This window comes from Arvicanthis niloticus, chromosome 2 (genome assembly GCF_011762505.2).
Source record: "Arvicanthis niloticus isolate mArvNil1 chromosome 2, mArvNil1.pat.X, whole genome shotgun sequence".
In the NCBI taxonomy this organism is placed as follows: Eukaryota; Metazoa; Chordata; class Mammalia; order Rodentia; family Muridae; genus Arvicanthis; species Arvicanthis niloticus.
In genome coordinates, this window is record NC_047659.1 from 126,014,088 (window position 1) to 126,036,307 (window position 22,220).

Sequence of the window (22,220 nt, forward strand, 5' to 3'; positions counted from 1 at the left end):
GTCGGGGCCAAGACCATCGCTGGCCAACCTCTGCTGACCCAGTCTGCACTCCCTCCACTGATACTGGCCAGGGCAGGGGGCACAAGCAGTGGGCATCCTGGGAGCTGTCACCATGGCCCACTGGGACCTAAAATTTCCAGGAAGCATTTGCAAAGCTGGGCTTGATAAATGGCAAAGCTATTCCCAGAGGTTGGCAGAGACGCAGCCTTCTCTCTGGATCCCTAATGGGAGGCTTGGGGTTCAAAGAGGAACCTGGGCTCCTCCTGCAGCCCACAGCAGCCAAAATACTCCATAAACGTTCATTGGGGCTGTTTCCATATCTCATACTCAGGTAATGTGTCTGATGGAGGACCGCACCCAGCTGCTTCACCACGGTGGGTCTACAGCCCTCAGTGTGACAGTTGGCATGCTCTGTCACCTGTCTCTTGGAGCTACTGTTCTGAAGCTTCACAGGAGGACAAGGGTATTTATAATATTTTGTGTCCTCTGGCCTCCCAGCTCCTGCCTCTACTGTCCCCTTAATCTGTACCCTGTCTGTCCTCATGCGTCCCTGCACCCCACAGAGGTGTAGCCTGTGGGGGGTCTTTGGGCATGCCGGAGCCCTTCCAATCAGATGGCAGCAGTCTCAGCACCAGCAGGCATCCAGTCAGGAGTGGTGCCCAGGCACTGTGGAGCCTAGCAGTGTGTACAGCTGCAGCTGCAGGGGAGAGGTGGAACATGGCTGCCTTAGTAGGTATAGCACAGTGAGGCCGGTGCCACAGAGCTGGCCGTGCCAGTGTGTCCTTTGTAACCCTTAGAGTTCCTCCTTGTGCCTTGGGAACAGCATCCTTTCTGGAAGCCCGTTCCTCATCTGTCACAGTGGGCTGGTCTCTGTAAAGTCGGCCTAGAGGTCAGTGTCTTCTTTCCAACCCGGGAGAAGCCAGAGTCTCAAGGTTTGTTTCCAGGAGCAAAATATGTTTCTTCTCCCTTCCTCTTCTTTTTCTTGATTCCTTGAGTTTGTGTCTTGCCATGTATCCCAGCCTGGCCTTGAACTTGTTGTTTAACTTGGGCTGCTCTGGAGCCCGAGGTCCTCTTGCCTCAGCCTCCTGGATCTGGGATTACAGGCTTGTGTGTCCACCACTGGCTTTGTTTCTTGTTCCTGTCCTTTGAGCCCTGTCTGTCCCTGCAGCTGCTATACACTCTCTGAGGCAAACTCCCACTTACAGTAAGGATTGCTATAGGCCCGGGGGGGGGGGGCATTCATCTTTAGCCTCAAAGGGTGACAGTAGGGACCATTTGAAGATGGACACAGGGCACCTGTAGCTTGGTGCTGGTGCACCGTAGTCTCTGAAGGTCAGATCTGTCTGTGTGTCTTGTCTTTCCACCATTACAAGGAGCAACCCAGGACCAATGAAGTGGGCAATATTATTTCTATGGTGGAACAGGGTCCTGGAAGTAGGACCTGTCTTCTCCTAGGCCCAGGACTCAGTGCCCCCCTTGGGGAGCTGATTCCCCATCCATCCATCCATCCATCCATCCACCCATCCATCATCCATCCATCCACCCATCCACCCACCCATTCATTGATTCATTCATTGATTCATTCATTCATTGATTCATTGATTCATTGATTCATTCATTCATTCATATATTCTCTTCTTCATTTGCTACCTATTGCTATGAAACAGGACTCGGCAGCTGGTAGCTGAAAGCTAAGTTACATAGGTGTCCTCCTACCGAGGACACCTCCAGGAGCCATCTGAGGGACTCAGTGGAGACCAACTTGGTCAGGCCAAGAGGTGGCATGGCACCTGGGTCGGAGTGTGGCATTGAATGACTCTTGAATGACTCTGGGAAGGGGAGAACAGTGTCTTCTCAGGAGGGGAAACAGGGCAAAGACAAAAGGGGTTCCTGGGTCTCTTAGCAGCTGCTGGTGTAGTGCGGTTGGAGCTGGGCCTGTCTAGCCTCAGAACCTAGCACTGCCCCACCCAGGCTGAGAGTGGGTCAGGACATGGAGGCTGGCTGGGGAGACTGTGGGCACCTTCAGTCCCTCATAATAACCTCACCTCCTCAGCGACATCAGACTCGCGTGGTTATTTCCCGAAGGCCACAGTTCTTGGGACTGACTGCACCTTCCGTTCTTTTTTCTTTCTCTACTTAAAACAAGTGACCTTGATCAGATGACAGGAGCAACTCTCTGCCTCAGTTTCTCTTTTTGTACTCAGAAGAGTGTCAGTGACACTGCCCCCTTTAAGGCTTGATTTGTGGGTGAAGTGGGGTCCCAAATACCAACGAGGTGTCTAGAACAGAGCCTGGTGCGTAACGGGCACCCAAGAAATGGCTGATATGCTCCAGTTCTTGCAGAAGGTCCTGGATCTCTAAGAGAGACCAGCCTGAGAAAGAGGACAAAAGAGTGAGTACTCTATAGAGTACCAGCACTAAGAGAGCTAGATGGCAAAAATGAGGCAGGGTCAGATCACAAGATCCACGACTACATCCAGCACTCTGTGGAGGGGGTACAGTGGCCAGTCTTTGTAAGAGCTTCAGAAAGTAAAGGAGAATTCTTGGAACCGCCAGGGTCCCTCTCACGCCTAGAACAGAATGGCTGTACCTCACCACCCCCAGGCCTCTCTGGGACCCTGCTAGAGTCCTTTTCTCCTTGGAACCCTCTTTTTTTGGCTGGCCTGGTTTCTGCGTGGCCCACATTCCAGGTGACAGCTTTGGGCGGGAGGGTAGGCTGTGAGCCTTTGCTTGGAGAGTCGCTGTCAGGTCCAGCCCTGACCTTGGGCCTTGGGGGCACTTCCCCCTGCCAGGAGATGCAGCTGTAAGTGGTGGACAGGTGGTCCATCTCTCCTGGCATCCAGACCTACCAGAAGCCCCCTACTCCATCTGGACACCCTGCATTGGGGAGCAGATTATTCAGGCCACTGTACAGATTCTGTGTCAGCTGTGCTTGTCACTGGGGAGGCAGGGCTGTGAGCAGCCACACCTGGTACAGTATCCCAGCCCTTCCTGAGCTGTTAGTGAGGCTGTTGAGTGATTGAGGGGACACAGGTGATAGCAATGTGAGGTGGACGGGGCGGGGGGGAGGTCCTCTGCTGAGGGTGGGGATCTCCTTCTTTCTCCCTGTCCCATAAGACATCCTCTCCCTGACCCCTTCATATTTAGGTCACACAGAAATCCAACTCTTGCTTCCTGCCTGTGCTCCACCTCTGAGCTCCCCTGGCCACTGCTACCTCTCAGAACCCAAGCACTTTCTCCCTTGTGAGGGTTCTTGGCTACTCTGGACCAAATGCTAGAGACATGAAGGTGAAGGCCTCCAAGCTGGTCAAATCTTAGTCCAGGAGAAGACTGGCAGACTTCTGAGATAATCCAGGACACCTGTTGATGTAGAGGAAGGTCCTGCAAGGGGCACCAGGATGTGGTGGTGATCCGGGCCAGTATTCTAGAGCAATGTTTTGTGCTGAATCTTGGGGGTTAAGCTGAGTGAGCCAACACCTGGAGACATCAGCCCTCCTGGCCGAGAGGACAGCAGGTGTGAAGACCCACAGTAGAGGGAGGCCATGCTGCTTGTAGATGCAGGCAGACTGAGTCTTTTCAAACCACAAATACCAGGCTGAGGGGCTGGGCCACCTCACCGGGCTGTGAGGAGCTGCGGGTGCGTTTCCAGCATGGCTGTGGCTGGATCAGGTGCGAGCATGGTTGGGTGATGGTCACTGCTTCCCCCTGCTGCTCTGCAGGCTGCCCAGGCTTCCACAGCAGATGCACAGGGCCAGGCTAGCCAGCTGGGAATCAGAAATAGCATGCACGTGCTGCCGTGCTGCCCCTCCTCAGCGCCTTTCAGCTATGCCTGCCGAAGTCAAGGACAGCTCAGTGCTTGCGGCCGAGTGACCTTCTTCCTTCCATTTATTAATATACCACCCGCTGGGCCTTAGGTAGTGTGGAGAGCGTGAAGGGTGGGGCAACGAGAAGTGCTGAGGCTGAAAATTCCACCCGGCTACAGAGAGATGGCCAAGATGGATGGAGATAGTGTACCCATTCTGCTTGTCCCCCTCACCCCCACCACTATTCATTGGTAGCAGCCTTCTAGATGTTTCTACGTCAGTCTGGCCTGGCAGGTATTCTTGAGTCACCCATCCTGTGCCAGGCTCTGTGGGGAGAGTCCTGTTGCCAGGAAACAGAGGACGTGATGAGGCTGGGTGAGTGGGGGGGGGGGAGTGTATGGGGGTGCTGTGCAGCCTTGAGTTTGGGGGTTTACATGAGGGCTCCGAACTTACTACGGACTTCAGACAAGTTTCCTCGGTTCCCTGGGTCTCCGTGTGGAGAGCTCAGCGGCAGTCCCCATTCGGAAGACCATTAAGAAGGAAGGAAGTGCTTGGGGTGGCGCTGGGCCCTCAGCGGGTGCCCACAAATGGTGTGGCAGATGATATTGGTGTTCTTTGTCGGTGAAGTGCAGACGTTCAAGTGACTTTATATAAAATGGGACCACATCAGTTCAGTTTTTCTGTACCAGCCTTTGGCACCACGTGGATGCTGTTTCTGTGTCAGAGACTCACTTGGATTTGCGAGTTGAGATCGTTTGTGTCTTGTTTGTACTGATCCCCAGTGTCCTGTGCCGTGAGCCATGACTCCCACACCCAGCTCTTGAAGAAGCCCCAAGTCTCTAAGCACCCAGGTTCTCTCTAGACCTTGCAAGAAGAATGCTCCTTTTGTCTGGCCGCCTTTCCTCGGCTTCTGTCGGGAAGCTTCCACATTGCTGTATGAACAGATAGCACAGTGAGTGGTCTTCAACGCTTCGTGTGTGTCCACCGCTGTTGACAGGCTGTTGGGTTACTTCCAGGTGTTGACTGTGGACAGCATTCCTTTGAACTTTCCTCCGAATTCCTTTTAGTAAAGTGCAGAGTTGTTTATGGCGAGTGTCCAGCCAGGGCTGGGCTTCCCCATTGCCGATGAGATGAGCGTGCCCAGCTTTGGTAGGTCTGGTCACACAGTCTTCCCAAGAGCTTGTGCTAATAAAGTCCCGCCTGCAAGTGACTTCAGCACCTCCGTGACCTCACCAGCTCCAGGTCTCGACTACAGATACTCTCCAAGTAAACAAATAAAGTTTCGATAGATTACTTAACTCAGTGTGTTGACAGATAAAAGAATAAAAAAAGGAAACCAATAAAATAAACATTAATAATAAAGCAATGATCGTAAAGACGCCCTTCAGTAGGTAAATGGATAAGCAAACTGTGGTATGTCTACATGTATTATTTGGTAGCAAAAAAAAAACCAAAAAACAAACCCAAACAAACTGTAAAAGGGGTGGGGCTGGGGATAGCCTGTAACAAAATAATTGCTACATGAAAGAAAATAATCTGAAAAAAATTGTAAACCCGTGACCATGCTATCATCTGTAACTTTTGGGAAAAGACAGATTTTTAGAGACATGAAAAGATTAGTGGTTGTGGTTTCTAGGGATGGGGAGACAGGAGGAGGAGGAGGATGGGAGGAAGCCCAGGTATTTTGGGGTGAGAGCAGTGTAACTATATTCGGAATGATATTGTAGTGGAGGGGTCTATGCTACTAAATGCGTGTTAAAACCCAGGGGATGTGCAGCTCAGAGGGCATGGCCGATGCCAAGGACTGTGAACATGGGCTGGTCAGCTGTACCAGCTACTGTGCTTGCTCAGGGTATTCTGAATGGGAGTGACTGTCAGAACCAGGGGTGACTGTCAGAGATACCGGGGTGTGAAACCTGTGCTTTCTGCTCAGCTCTTCTGTAAACTCTAAACTTCTCTAAAATACTGCTTATTTAAAGACAGATAAAACGTTAGAAATAATAAAAAGGAAAAAGACAAAACCAAAAATCAATAGCAGCGCCTGGTGTGACCTGGGGCACAGGGTTCCTGTGGGCCCTGCAGAGATTTCTCTTTTTAAATTGATTTAAACTCTCCATTTATTTGATTTTATTGTGTGTGTCTGTGTGTGCACATGCCACAACATTCATGTGGGGATCAGAGGAAACAGATTCTCACAGAATCTCACAGATTCTCTCCTTCCACTATGGGAATCGAACTCATGTTGTCGGGCTTGCTGGCAAACACCTTTACTTGTTGAGCCATCTTACCTGCCCAAGATTTTCCTCTTCCCTCTCAGTCCTCTTCCCTCCTGCTGTAGAAACACATCCCTCTTACTAAGCATGGCTTTTAGCGCCTCCAGGGGGGGGGCGATTTCATCCTGCTGGTGGAGTAGGAGCTGTTGTGTTTGGGAACAGACCTGGAGATTGATAAAGTCGTGGGCTCTGGGCTCTGCACATCACGTCCGAGCAGACGTGATTTAGAAAGGCATCACCCTGCCGTGTGTCAGCATCTCAGTATGGTTATCTCTGAACGGCGGCATGAGACTTGCTGCATTCTGGAAATAAATGATTATGGATGTGTGAACAGATGAGTCTTAAAATTTCCAGACGATTTTAGAACCTTTAAATTAAAAGAGCCCATGAAGGTGTATGCCAGTTTAATCTTTATTCCTAGTGTAACCTTGATTTATTGCTCTTTAAAAAAAAAAAAAAAAAAACAGTTTATGTTGAGGTATAATTGATGTATAATAAACCATACACACAGATACCCACCAACAACCAACGTCTCCTTGTCCCTGTGTGATCTTCCCCTTGTCCCCTCCTCACCGTTGCTCCCCCTTCTCCCACCTGCTCCTCCCATCCCCCAAGCAAGGATCTGTTTGTGTTTCCTAGCTTTCTATAGAAATGGGATGATACACTGTTCCCTCTTTGTCAGCCAGCCTTCTCTTAAGGTTCTTGACTGGAGTCTTACTTCCATAGCAGCAGCCACTAGTCCTTCTTTATAGCCATTGTGTGGGTGTGACAGCGTTCATTTACTGATGGGCATCTGGGTTGGTTTCCAGCATGAGATGAGTACAAAGCTTCTTATGGACAATGATGACTAAGTCTTCCTGTGAATCTGTGCTTCATCTCTCTTAGGTAGATGCTGAGAAAAGTGGCTAGACAATATGTTGGGTGTGTGCTTAGCTTTTTAAGAAACTACCAGAGTTTTCTAGAGTAAGGTCACCGTTTTCACTCCAGTTCCTCCTCACCCCTCAGCACTGGGTTGGGTTGATGTGCTGAGCCTTCTGGCTTTAGGCATTCTGTGGGTGCAGAACCTCACCACACTGTCAACTCTCAGTTCCTTAAGAACCAGTGGAACATCTTTTCATATACTAAGTATCTTCTAAGTTTAAATCTCTTCTCTCTGACTTTTTTTCTTATGGAGACCTGAGTGCTCTTTCTGTATTCTGGATTCAAGTCCTATAAAAGATATGTGAACACCATGTTTTTCCTGGTTTGTGACCTGTCTGATCATTTCTGTAAGCGTGTCTTCAAGGAGTTGGTTTTCATTTCAGTGGAGCCCAACTTATCCATTCTCTGACAAATTGTACCCAGTGTCGCATCTAAGAACCTTTGTCTAACCCAAGATTATCATGGGGTCTTCTACAAGATTTTTTGTTTGGTTGTTTGGTTGGTTTTGTTGGTGATGTTTTCGAGTTTTTATTAATTTTAAAATCAGTTTCATCTAAGCATATGGGTATTTTGTCTGCATGTATGTCTGTGCACTGCATGTATGCCTGATACCCAGAGGTCAGAGAGGGCATCAGATCCCCTGGGATTGGAGTTATAGATGGTTATGGGCTACCATGTGGATGCTAGGAACAGAAGCCAGGTTTTCTGGAAGAGTAGCCAGTGCTCTTGTTCTTAACCACTGAGCCCAGGTTTAGAGGTTTAGATTTCATAACTGTGGTTCATATTTTAACTGTTCTGTGTAATGTGTAAGTCTAGTTGAAGTTTCATATGTTACATAGAAATATACCTTCAATCTAGTGTTTGAAAGGTCTCCTGGGGATGGTGAGATGGCTCAGAGGATAAAGGATCTGCCAAGGCTGACCACCTGAGCTCAACCCTGGGACTCACATGGTGGAAGGGGAGAACTGACTCCCACATGTGCACCCTGGCACACAGTGTGCATATGTAAAATAAATAAACATGTGGTTCTTGTTATTGTTTAACATGCTGCACTGACTCCACTGCATCCTCTGTGGACTCTCCTGGCTCCACTGTGTTCTTTTGTCAAAGATCAGATACTCAGGGGCTGATGATCTAACTGAGGGGGCCAGGGTTGAGGTACCAGGCTTTTGGTTAAATCCCAGTAAAACAAATACAAACAAAACAAAATGTTTGGGGGAGGAGAGAGAGGGGGTGGACACAGACAGAGAGAGACAGACAGAGATTGATTGATTGACTTAAAAATCAGTTGTTTACAGATGGAGATGTCCCTCTGTTGGCAGAGGGCTTGTCTAGCCTATATGAAGCCCTAGATTGAGTCTCCGAGTACTACATAAACCAGCCATGGTTTTGCAACACTAATCCCAACACTCAGGATGTGGAGGCAGGAGGATCAGAAGTTGGAAGCCCTGGGCTCCAGAGCTGGCTCACCGTTGAGAGAGCTTGCTGTTCTTGCAGAGGGCACAGTGTTCAGCCTGCTACACCTATGTTGGCTCACAACTGCCTGTAACTCTTGCTCCGGGGGATCTGATGACCTCTTGTGACCAACACAGGCAAGTGCACACATGTGCTTATGTATAAACATACAGGTATGCATACATTTTTTTTTTTTTAAATTTCAAGGTCAGCTAGGTGTGGTGGCACATACCTTTAACCCCAGTACTCAAGAGGCAGAGGCAGGCAGATCTTGAGTTTGAGGCCAGTCTGATCTACAAAGTGAGGATATCCGGGGTTATTATGCAGAGAAACCAGAAAGGAAAAAATAGATAGGTCAAGATCATCCTCAGCTGCATAGAAAGTTTGAGAACAGCCTGGGCTACATGAGACCCTAACAACAAAAAAGAACTATTTGTGTGTATGTGAGTCCATTTCTGGCCTCTGTTCTATTCCATTGGTTTGTCTTCTAGGATGGTCTTGCACTGTTTAGATGTTGGGCCCTCTGACTTCCCTGGTCATTGCCTGGGCTGCTTTGGCTCTTGTGGGTCCTTCGCATTTCCATGTGAGTGTGAGAATGAGTTTATCAGTTTCTGCAAAAGTCTCTGCTGAGATTATGTTTGGGGTTGACTTGACTCCTTGGATCTATTTGAGGAGAATGAACATCTAAACAATTCAGAAACATTTTTTTAAATAATTTATTTTTATTTTATGTGTGTGAGTGTTTGGTCTGCATGGTATTCTGTGCATTGCATGTGTGTCTGGTGTCCTCAGAGGCCAGAAGAGGGAATCAAAGCCCCTGAAACTGGAATTATGGGCAGTTGCGGGCTGACATGTAGGTGCTGGGAACTGAAACCAGGTCCAAGATTGCTGTAAACTCCTGACCCATCTGTCTAACCCAAACTGCATTCTAAAACTGCTGGGCAATATTTATCATATTTTATTCAAATTTTATTTCATGTACTTACTTAGTCGTAGTGAGAAGGAGTTTTCCATTGTTCTGCAAACTCACTTCTTTGCTCTGCTTCTTCCTATTTTGATGGGACTCTGGGTGGCGTTTAGAGTTGTTTATTTTAGACAGTTCACAGCCAGTATAGCAACAACATAAGTGTTTGAGGTCTGTACTTGAGTCTTGCTATAATGATGAGCTCACTGGCGGTTGTAGCTGTGTGTGTGTGTGTGTGTGTGTGTGTGTGTGTGTGTGTGTGTGTGTGAAGCCCATTACCCTTCCTAAAGGGTGAACATGTGGTCTGCAAGCCTTTCTTCCAGCTCTGAATGTCTCTGTTCATTTTCTTGCTTGATTGCTCTGGCTAGAACTTCCAAAGCGTTCTGAGCAGGAGAGATGAAAGTGGCCAACTTTTCCTTGTTTCCTGTCTTAGAGGAAGAGTCTACCCTTCACCATTCACTATGATGGTGGCTAAGTTTTGACATATACTCTTGAAAAGTTTTCTCTGTTACTGGTCTGGAGAGATGGTTTAGTGGTTAAGAGCATCTATGTTCTTGTGAAAGACCTAGGTTTGGTTCCCAGCACCCACATGGTGGGCTATAGCTGTCTATAATTCCATTTCTTGGGGGGATCTGATGCCTTCTTCAGGGTTGCTTCTGGTTCTAGGTACATGCATGGTGAACAGACATACATGTAAGCAAAATGTGCATACTGGTAAAATTTAAGAAATAAATAGTTTCCAGGAGCCTGTTACTAGCATTCTAGCAAATTCGAGGTCAGCCTGGTCTACAAAGTAACTTCTAACCAAGGCTACATAGTAAGGATCTGCCTTTTAAAATGAATAGCTGGGTGGTGGTGGTAGTTGTGCACACCTTTGATCCTCTCACTTGGGAGGCAGAGGCAGGCAAATCTCTGTGAGTTTGAGCTCAGCCTGGTCTACAGAGCCTAGGACAGTCAGGGCTGTGCAGAGACTCAATGTGTCTCAGTGAATTAATAAATAAATAAAACAGAGTTTTGTATATTTGTTGGTTTTTTTTTTTAAATTTTTTTATTGGATATTTTATTTACATTTCAGATGTTATTCCCTTTCCCCATTTATCCTCCACCCAGAAATCCCCTATTCCATCCCCCCTCTTCCTGCTTCTATGAGGATGTGCCCCCACTCACCCACCCACCCACCCACCCACTCCCATTCCCCCACACTGGGGCATCCAGTTGGTTTTGTTTTTATGAGATGGGATCTTCTGTCATCCAGTATAGTCTCAAACTTCTACTGACCCCTCCCATTTCATGCCCCCCTCCAGTTCTGGGGTTACAGGCGACGGCACCCACACTCAGCTTGGTAGGTTCTTTCCTGTGTGGAGCCATTCTCTTCTGAGTCTGGGAAGATGCTCTGCATTGTGAATCCTGTTGGAGCTTGTTGAAGGCATTTTCCATGTCTATTGAGATAATAGTCATGGTTTTTCTCTTGGAGTCAGACCAGACCTTTCATTGGTTGATCCTCAAGCGCGGAACCAACCCCGAATTCTTCACGGGAATCTCGTTTGATCAAGATGCTGTTCTTTCCTAAACAGTTGAGCTGGATGTACTGAAACTTTGGCATCCATGTTCATGGAGGATGCTGCTTATTTTTACTTTTTTTCTTTTTGTAGCTTCGAGGTCTAATCATTTATTTGTTACTCTTAAAGACTTACTTTCGACTGGACTTGGAAGCAGAAGCTCTCAGCGAGGACAGCCTACGTCTCCTGGCGATCTGTTCCTGTTGCTTTTCTTTAGCTTCCTTCATTCTCTTGGCCAAAAGTTTAGCGTATTCTGCAGCCTCCTCGTTTTTCATAGTGCGTTGTTTTTTTGGAGCAGTATGTTCACGTTGGTGTCTCAGGACACGTGGAGTAGCAAGATGCTACCTAAGCCTTCTGTGCTTCCCTCCTGGGCTTCTTACATCTTTAAGGGCCTTCAGACAGTATTAGCAGACACATCTTTAGAGAGATTGAAAAGCTTCTGGATTCTGTTAACTCTTTTAGGCCCCAACCATGGAGGCCCAGCAGTGTCTGTCGGTCCAGAAATGTCTTTCTCTCCTTTCCTCACAATAACTAAGTGGAGAACACTCAGATTGGCATCCACAGTGCATCTATGAACAGACTTACGATTCCTCTCTCCGGTCCCTCTGGGCTATAACAGGAATGCCCCTCACCCAACAGCAGGCATACTGTACTGTGGGTCAAGATGCCATGCTCATGGGAAATCCTCGTTTGTTGTTTCTGTCACTCTATCTTATGTGTGCATGGGAGCACATCACCTTTGTGCTCCTCACCCAGAGCTCGAGCAGCTGCTTCTGTGGCTTTCTCAGAGAAAGTAGGAGTCTGCATCCATTGCCCACTTCTGTGAGTATGTGGTGGCCAGTGGCTGGGAAGGAGATACTCAGCTTTATCTTGTCACTGTCAACCAACATAAAAAATCCAAAAGATGTTGATCTTAATTTCCATGGATTGTGGGTTTTTTTTTCCAGTCTGAATATTGGGGCACCTTTAGATGAGATAGAAGTGTTGCCTTCTCTTTAATCTTTTTCATAAAAAGTATTTATTTATGTTTAGTTTATGTGTATGGGTGTTTTGCCTGAATGCATGTTTTTGTCTGTGTATCACATGTGTGCAGTGCACACAGAGATAAAAAGAAGGCGTTGGCTCCCCCAGAGATGAAGTTATAGTTAGCTGTGAGCTGCCATGTGGGTGCTGGGAACTGAGCCTGGGTCCTCTTGGAGAGCAGTCAGTGCTCCTGACGACCGAGCCTTTCACAAGTCCCTCTTTAATCAGTTAGAAAAAAGTAGTATCTCTTCCAACAGTTCAGATAGAATGAGCTATGAAAGCTCTTAGTGGAGAAGGTTTTTTTTGTGGTTTTGGTTTGTTTGTTTGTTTGTTGAATTTATATGCTGTTTTCTTCCTAGCACTAATGCATCTCTCATTTTTAAAATTCAAATATTTCAGTTGAGCCCTAAGATTGTTCATATGTGTGAAGCATCATGTCAAGTTTCACTGTGTGTACTCTGGGCTGCATTCAGCTCGGGACAAGTGTCTTTCTCTTTACACACAGGTCATTTTGTAGAGTATTCCACCTCCTTCCTGGCCTTTAAAAATATGCATGACTGTGACTCTAGACAGCAGAACACCAGTGTACCACAGAACCAACTCTATCCTCCCCCTAAATAGACAAGTAATTGTATCCTTAACAAATATAAGGCGACTGAGTCTATTGGCTTACCGGAGCCTTGCCTGTGGTACCTTCCAAGCAATGTATCCTGCTGAGGCCAGCTGTGGGTGGCTTACACCCATAATCCCAGCTCTTGGAAGGCAGAGGCAGGTGGATCTCTGTGAGTTTGAGGACAGCCTGGTCCACAGAGTGAGTTCCAGGACAGCCAAGGCTATGCAGAGACTCTGTATCAAACAAAGAAACAGTAACAACAAAAGAGGGGTTAAAATAGAGAAATGTATCCTGCTCAGTCCTTTTGAAATGTATCAGCATAAAGTTGTTTATAATATTACTTTGCTAACATTATTTTTGGTGTGTGTGATTATTATGTGCGTTCAGTGCAGGGACACATGTTGTGTGCTTGTGGAGGTCAGAGGGCAGCCTTAGGTGTGGGTCCTCCATTTTACCCCTGACTTGAGACAGGACTTCTCTTCCCTGTGGGGGGTCTGTGACCTACTCCACCTCCTGATGCTTGCAGGAGTGCTAGGGTCACAGATGCTGGAATGGCACTGCATCTCCCCAGCCCTTGTTAAATAATAGAATATTGCATTTGTTTGCTTAGTGTGTGTGCATGTGTGGAGGTCAGTAGACAAATACCGAGAGCAGGCTTTCCCCTCCTACCATGAGTGTTCTGAGGCTTGAATACCAGACTTTCCCCTCCCACCATGTGTGTTCTGAGGATTGAATATGGAGTGTCCTGCTCATCTGTAGTGGGGGGCAGCAGCAGGGTGGGGGTTGGAGGTGGCAAGTGGGGAGTTGCCATATTTAACAATGTATCGAGAGAATTCACATTGGCTGAGAATAATAATGCAGGCCTGTAATCCCAGCATTGGGTAGGCAGAGGCACGAGGATCATTGTAAGTTTGAGGCCAGCTTGGTCTACATAGTGAGTTTCAAATCAATCAAGGCTCCACAGCAAGTCTCTGTCAAAACCACAAAGAGCTAGTGAGGGATTGATTTGCATGTCACATGTGTTCCTTACTTTCCTTATCACTGTGAAAGACCACTTGACCAAAGCAATTGAGGGGGAAAGAGGGTTCGATTGAGTTACTCTTTTGCCCATGGTGTGGACCAGGGTTCAACTTCGTTGTTGTGCAGGCGAATAATAAGCTGTGCTGGTACCGTTTGCCGAAGTCTCTCTCTCCTATTGAATGGCCTTGGCACCTTCTTTGAAAATTGATTAATCATAAGTGTGAGGTTTGTTGTCTTCTCCTAGACTCTCAGTTTTATTGCATTGATTGTCTTACCGACAGAGCAGCACGCACTCGGTCTCTGTAGCGCTGCAGTAAGCGGTCAGCTTTATTATCCCCTTAATATCTGTAGGGTTTGTAGGATGTCGCCTGCTTCACTCCTGGTATTGGCAATTTGTGTTTAATCTTCTTCTCTTTCTCATTTTTAATTTTCCCCATCAGTCTGGGTATGTTTTAATGAATTTTATTGATCTTTTTGAAGGACCATCTTTTGCTGCTGATTTTTCTCGATCGCTTTTAAATTTTCTCTTTTATTGATTATGATTCTGATGTTGGTTATTTCCTTTCTTTTACTTAGTTCAAATTTAATTTGTTTTCTTCCTAATATTTGAAGGGGACAGCTAGAGTTGCTGATTTTTAAATGGTTTTATTTTCATGCACTTGGGCATTTTGTGCTGTAAAGCTTCCCCTAAGTACTGCTTGGACATTCCACACACAGAAAACCGTGTTTTTAAATTATGTGTATGCATGTGATTTCTGTGTGAGGAGCTGCAGTTATGGACAGTCCTGAGCGACCTGCTGAGGAGGCTGGGGACCAAGCTCTGGTCATTGCTAGAACTGCAGTCATAACCACTGAGCCACCAGCCCTGTCCCACCCTTTCGACCTGTGTTTTCGTTTTTTTATTTGGTTCAAGTAACTTGGCATTTCCCTTCTGGTTTCCTGTTTGTCCCCTGAAGTGACTTAGCAGTATAGTATTTTGTCCTTAAAGATGTGAGAATTTCCAGGGATCTCTCTGTAGTAGCTTTTAGTTTAATTCTGCTATGATCAGATGGTGTATTGTGTGACTTGAATCTTTAAAAATGTATTAAGACTTGTTTAATAGCACAGAATATGGCCTATTTCTGCAAATGTTCCACGAGAAGAATTTGCAGTCTGCTGTTAGTGAACAGAGTGTTCTAGGAATATCACTTAGGCCAAGGTAGTTGAGAGCTCTTTGCCCTTCTTCTCTGTACGCTCACTTTATTAATTACTACAAGGTGGAGGAATTTGCAACCCTAATTGGGGATTTGTCTTCTTCCCCTTGGATTTCAAACCCATCCCTGCTTCCTCCTGTGTGTGTGTGTGTGTGTGTGTGTGTGTGTGTGTGGCCAGAGGAGGACATTGGATATCCTGTATTCATTCCCTTGGGACAAGATCTCTCACTGAACATGGAGCTAGCCTGGCAGCCAGCAAGTCCCAGTGATCCTCCAGTCTCCACTCCCCAGGGTTACAGACTGTCTTGGGGCTATGTACAATGTTCTTATGTACAAGTTTGGAACTCAGGTCCTCTCACTCACACAGTGGGTGCTCTCAGATCCTTATGCACACACAGTGGGTGTTCTTACCCACTGAGCTGCCTTTCCAGGCCCCAAATGTATTTGGTTTTGTGTATTTTGAAGCTTCACTTTTATTTTATTTTTTTTTAAATATTATTTATTTATATGAGTACACTGTAGCTGTCTTCAAACATACCAGAAGAGGACATTGGATCCCATTACAGATGGTTGTGAGCCACCATGTGGTTGCTGGGAATTGAACTCAGAACCTCTGGAAGAACAGTCAGTGCTCTTAACCTCTGAGCCATCTCTCCAGCCCTGAAGCTTCACTTTTAAATGCATAAGTATTTAGGAATACTCTTCTTCTTAATGAATTGACCTGTTTTTCATTACAAAGTTACTTTGTAACTGTAACTGGCAGTGTTGATGTGGCCTGTGTTTTCCCACCCTGTTAACTTTTTTAAAGAAAGATTTCTTTCTTTCTTTCTTTCTTTCTCTCTCTCTCTCTCTCTCTCTCTCTCTCTCTCTCTCTCCCTCTCTTTCTTTCTTTCTTTCTTTCTTTCTTTCTTTCTTTCTTTCTTTCTTTCTTTCTTTCTTTCTTTAATGTATCTGAGTACACTGTTGCTACACACCAGAAGAGGGCATCAGACCACATTACAGATGGTTGTGAGCCACCATGTGGTTGCTGGGAATTGAACTCAGGACCTCTGGAAGAGCAGTCAGTGCTCTTAATCGCTGAGCCATCTCTCCAGCCCCCCTTTTAACTTTTTTGTTGTTGTTTATTTGTTTTGTTTTGTTTTGTTTATTTTCTGAGACAGATACTATATACTTTTGGCTAACCTGGAACTCACTATGTAGACCAGGCTGGCCTCAAACTCAGAGATTCCCCCTGCCTCTGTCTCCTGAGTGCTGGGATGAAAAGCATGTGCCACTACACCTGGATTAAGTTGTAGTTTTTAAAATAAACCTATTCTCTTAAAATTGTTCTTACGTTTTAGTGTGTGTGTACATGTGTGTGCCTGTGCACAGACATGTTTGTGTGCCTATGTGTGCACATGTGCATGTCACTACATACCTTAGAGGTTAGAGGACAAACTGTGGAAGTTGACCCTTCTCCCATATGGGACCCAGGAATTGAACTCAGGTTTGGTCACAGAGAGTGACAGAGCCTTTACCTGCTGAGCCATCTCTATGGGCCCATCTTCGTTGTTGTTTTATAATTGAAATGTGTCCCTTTTTTCTTTTTTTCTTTTGAAACAGGTATCCAGGCTGGCCATGAACTCTTCATCCTCCTGCCTCAGTTTCCTGAGTGCTGGGATTACAGGTGTGTTTCATCATGCCCAGCTACAGTTCTTATATGCAACATATAGTTGTATCTTTAAAACAAAAGCAAAAGTTGAATCTGAGACTCTCTGCCTTTTATTTGGGTCAGTTAGGCAATTTATATTTAATATGATTGGTGATGCGTTAGGTATAAATTTCTGATGTATTTCCTATTCTCTACCTTCTTTAGATTTGATTATATTTTCTCCGTTCTGCTTATCTTTTTGTGATTAGATGTTACTTTGTTAGTGATTGCTGAATGCTGTGTAGTATACATTTTCAATGTCATAGCCCACTTTCAAGTGATGTCTTATTGCTTCACATCTTGGAGAATATTGACTGGCATTCCTCCATTTCTCTCTTGACTGCATGTTGTTTTGTTGTGTGTTTTACTTTTATGAGTCATCACACTATATTAATGTCATTGTTGTTACTGTTACTATTGTTTTTGGCATTTAGGAGACTCTCTTGAAGCGGGTTCCAGGCTGGTCTAGGACTATTGCTGTTCCCTGAGGGCTGACGTTATGGGCATGAGTCGCAGTGCTGGCTATGGTTAATAGTTTTGTCCAAATTATCATTTAGCGTTGAAAAGGGTTTAAGTGACAAGAACAATAAATTCAGTAGTACCTCCCATGACTGCTAAGCCTAAGAGAGCCATGTTTTCTCTACCCTCTACCCTTCAGCATGAAGGGTTTTCATATGTCTTATGCTGTGGGTTTACTTACAATGGTATGTTTCTATTTTTTTCTGTCTAAAAAAGCCACTATTTTGCCTTATTTGATAATGTTATTTTCACTGGTCATAAAAGTCTAAATTGGCAGTGTTTTCTCTCTGTGCTCTTACACGTCGCCCCAGAGCCATCTTACTAGTGCTGATTGACAGGACTCTGCTGTCTTTCTCTTTGCATCTGGCTGGTACAAAGCTTCTTTTTCTGGCTACTTTCAAGGTTTTCTTGGTCGCTGGATTTGAACAAGTGGATTGTGGCTTATCCTGTATCATTTTCTTCATATTTCTTATATGAACATATAATTCCTTGAATTTAAGGGTTTATAACTGCAACTTTATACATTAATTAAATGTAGTTCAAAAATAGAGAGACAGTATCAAGATCGCAAGCTTGGTGGAGGCACTTCCTGCCTTGGTCTCTCTGTCTCTCAGGTAGGTCTGTGGACACCTGCATTCCAGGGCATTCTCTGTCAAGCTATGACTTGGTTCTAAGTCAGAATGCACAGCGGCCAAGTGGCAAAGGTGTCAGGTGGCTAGGTGGGTCATTTAACTTGGTCACTCAGTGTCTCCTAGGTACCTCCTGTCCTGAGACACGAGAGCAGGGCCTCCAGCTGGCAGGACATTGGCCCCTAACAGATTGAGCCACAGATTCAAGGAGGTGAAAACCACACAGAGGAATGAGGCAGATGCCCTTGGAAGGAGCAATCATGCTCTTGGCTAGTGTGCACAGCCGGCATAGCCCAGCACATGTGAGAATGTGGGGAAAGAGGCCTGACTGAGACCCTTCTGATTTTGTTTGTTCTATTTATCTTAAAGCTTAAAACTACGTTGGGTTGGGTGATAGTTCCAGCTCCAGGAGTGTAGAAGAGAACAGTTCCAACCACTGGGGCAAACGATTGTAAGTTGGAACTTGGTGGCATTGTCAGCTTTGTCCTGTGGAATAACCGGGGACTAGTTAGTTGCCTTCTATGTCTGAACTTGTCCTTTGTTAACTGGGGACTTTAATGTGTTGCCTGCTTATAGCGAGGGTGAAGTGTGATGCAGGTGTTGCAGACCAGATTCTCGGGGATGTATAAAAGTGGGTGTCCTCAACGATCTTGAGTGGGAAATTTAAAAAGTCCAGAAGGACATGTACCAGGATATAAAAAGTGCTTGCCCCTGGGAGAATCATTTCATTTTCCAAGTGCCTTTCTGGTTTCTTCTTTAAGTATATATTGTTTTTTTGTAATAGAGAAAAAAAAATGCTGAGAACGAGATGTGGTGGTGTGTGCTTATAGTCTCAGTGCCTGAGGCTGTGGTCTGAGGGTCACTGTAAGCCCAGGCTAGCCTAGGCTCCAGAGTTAGTTTCAGGTCAGCCTGGGCAATCATGAGACCCTGCCTCTAAGAACCTGGAAAACAAAAACCTGTGACAATTAAGGTATGTGCTTCTCCTCCGGCGCTCACCTTTAGAGAGGCTGAGGCACCTGAGGGACCAGGTAGGTCATGAGGTTGTGTGGCAAAGGGCAGGAGATCATGCCACGCCCTCTACCCCACCCACAGATATCCAGAGACTACTTTAGAGTATTAGTGGAGGCCGATGGAGTGTGTGGTATCTGGAGTCAGAGCTGGTTTTTCACTGTGTGACTCAGACAGTGCTTCCATTCCTTACATGTAAAACAGCCATGTGGTGGACCTACCTCATAGGTGGCAGCTTCCAGACTTGACTTATTGTCTTCACAGACAGTTATTGTCACTGTTATTATATGACTTTTCTGTCACCATTATTGCAGTAATACTAACCCAAGTTATTGTGAGGGGAGGCACATGGGTGAGCAAGCACAGTGAAGAGAGCTGAGTCCACAGGCAGGCAGTCTGGCTCTCTGGCCCTAGGATCCCCCTCTTACCTCTGGGGATGATCACATCTGCCTCCTGACTAATAAGCAGGTTTGATATCCACTGCTAGCACACCAAAGCCACTGACCAGTGTCCCATGTCCTTTGTGGTTGAGCTGTGGCGTTAGGCTTCATGGAAAGAGTTGAACAAGCCAGTAGCTTGGTCCCCCAGCCTCCAACAAAGCTATCCCCCTCCCTGCAGCTCTGTTCTTCCTTCCCCCAGCACCTTGAAGGCCAAGGAGGGACAGGACCTGTATGGCAACATTGATCTGCCTTATTAAGTCACTCTGCTCCAGAGTTGTAGTGATTAGATGTACAGTCTGGGTGGCATCCAAAGCCAGGCAGGGCACTTGGGCTCTGGAACCCCTGCCTGCCTGTCCCTGGGGAGACGGCTGGGGAAAGGGGTTGGTGGATAGAGGACCAGGGCTGGATCCCAGCATCCAAAGTGGTGTATTTGTAATTCCAGAGCTGTGGAGTGGAGTTCAGCAGTCCCTGGGCTTCATTGACCTAGTTCACCTAGGCAAATCTACGAGCTCTAGGTTCAGCGAGAGACCCTGTCTCAAAAAAACTAGGTCAAGAACTACTGAGGAAGACACCAGTGTCAGCCTCTGACTTCTGCCTGTACCAGGATCCCTACACACACACACACACACACACACACACACACAGAGACACACACACACAGACACACACACAGACACACACACACAGACACACACACACAGACACACACACAGACACACACACACATACACACACACATACATACACACACACATACACACACACATACATACACACACATACACACACACACAGACACATACACACACATACACACACACAGACACACACAGACACACACACACAGACACACAGACACACACACACACAGACACACACACACAGGCACACACACACAGACACACACACACAGACACACACACACACAGACACACAGACACAGACACAGACACACACAGACACACACACACAGAGAGAGACACAGATACACACACAGACACACACAGACACAGACACACAGACACAGACACACACAGACACACACACACAGACACACACACACAGACACACACACACACAGACACACACACAGACACACACACACACACACACAGACAGACACACACACACAGAGAGAGAGAGAGAGAGAGAGAGAGAGAGATACACTGTTGTGGCCAAAATACAGAGAGAGACAGAGAGAGAGAGAGAGAGAGAGAGAGAGAGAGAGAGAGAGAGAGAGAGAGAGAGAGATACACTGTTGTGGCCAAAATACATGCTGAAGCAGAGAGTAGCAGGTTAGGAGGGATCTGCCTGGGAGAAGGTATGACATTTGAGTCAAAGCCTTAAGAGTTGACATAGGAGCCAGTTTTTAAAGACCTTGACTAGAGCCGGGCAGTGGTGGCACACGCCTTTAATTCCAGCACTTGGGAGGCAGAGGCAGGCAGATCTCTGAGTTCAGGGCCAGCCTAGTCTACAGAGTGAGTTCCAAGACAGCCAGGGCTACACAGAGAAACCTGGTCTTGAAAAACAAAACAAAAGACTTGGACTAGACTGGCCTAGAGCAGAGTCTGATCTGCAGAGCAGTAAATGCAGAGGCCTTGAGCAGGCACCGCCTGATTCTGTCTGACATTTTCAGGGATGCTGTCTTGGTTATTGTTCTGTTGCTATGATTATTAAACACCATGACCAAAGGAAAAGAAAACCTTAAATTGGGCTTATGGTTTCAGAGGGTTTGAGGCCATGATGGCAGAACAAAGGCACGGAGGCAGGAAGAGCTGAGAGATCATATCTTGATCCGCAAGCCAGCGTCAGAGAGAACTCTGGGGCAGGTCTTTTGAAACCTCAAAGCTAGTGACAACCTCCTCCAGCAAGGCCACATCTCCCTCATCCTTCCCAAACAGTTTACCAAATGGGAACCTGGTATTCGGAAACTCTGAGCCTGTTGGGCCATTCTCCTTCAAACTTGCACAGGTGTTAAGGAAGATGGAGCCTAGGAAGTTAAGGAACAGTGAGCCGTGGGGAGTAGATTAGGCGTCCTCGGACACTTGGGAGCCTGTGGTAATGTCAGCACATTTGCTTTCCTGTGACTTCACCTGAATGAGATGAGTCCACAGGCGCTGGTCCCTCCCTGTGTAAGTGCTGAGATCAGGCTGGTTTGATGGAGTTTCTCTCAGCCTTTGAGCCTTACCTTCTCCCACAAGTGGGCAGGTCCCCAAGGTGTTCCCCAGGTCAGCTGCAGCCCCACCCTCTCCAGCCTACCTACTCTCCTCCATCCAACTCACACACTCAGATCATACTTTCTTTTCTCTTTCTTGCTATGCCAAGGATGGAACCCAGGCTGACCGTGTGCTAAGCAAAGGTCCTACCACCCAGCCTGGCTCAATCACTTAGGGCTCAGCTGGAGCACGGATGTCTCTTCATTGTTTATGGCTCTGTGTCATTTGTACATGAACTCCCTCTGTTCTATACCTGCAAACAGTAGCGCAGAGGGTACAAGCCAGTGGGCAAGCCCAGCCTCTCAGTCCTGAGCATCTCAAAAATTTGCAGTAGTATGGATCAAGTGTCTCCCCACCCCCCAGTCCAACTGAAACTTGCTACATTGTATTGTCCTTCAGGTGTGGATGTTGAGGCCGGGTTGAAAGGCAGGAGGAGAAAGGTGTGTCTAGGTCAGAGCTGAGCGGCAGGTCTCTAGTATCTCTGTCTCTCTCTGCTCCAGCCTTCCTCAGTAGGGTCCCCAAAGCTGGTGACTCCAATTTCTCCAGCTAAGGCAGCTTGTTAGCATCTCAAAGCTGCCTACCTGCTGCCATACATATTCAAGGGGCTTCAAAGAAGCAGCTCCAGACAGGGTTCTTTGCCTCCAGGAACCAATTCCCGCCCTCTTCACCACTCCTCACTGCAGAGGCAGAAACTGTAGTCTGGCTGGAACCCCGCCCCCATTAGTAAGAGATTGACATTACTTCTGACTGTAAGGGCTAAACATCTGTTCTGCCTGGTCAGTTGGGGGAAGTTGGGCTCAGAGTCTCTTGGCCTTGTTCCGTTCTGAGTCTGTTTGATCCCATCTTGGGGTCCATGGAGGATGAAAGTGGGGACCCGAGGCAGAGACATGCTAG

The 22,220-nt window shown here is 46.7% G+C and overlaps 1 protein-coding gene and 1 pseudogene across 3 annotated transcripts in view; one reads left to right on the plus strand and one right to left on the minus strand.

Moving 5' to 3' along the window:
• Positions 1-22,220, plus strand: part of Dlgap4 (DLG associated protein 4) — a 147,719-nt gene that overhangs the window by 8,062 nt on the left and 117,437 nt on the right. The gene's annotated exons all lie outside the window — the stretch shown is intronic.
• On the minus strand, positions 11,107-11,865 carry LOC117703254 (small ribosomal subunit protein eS6 pseudogene; annotated as a pseudogene).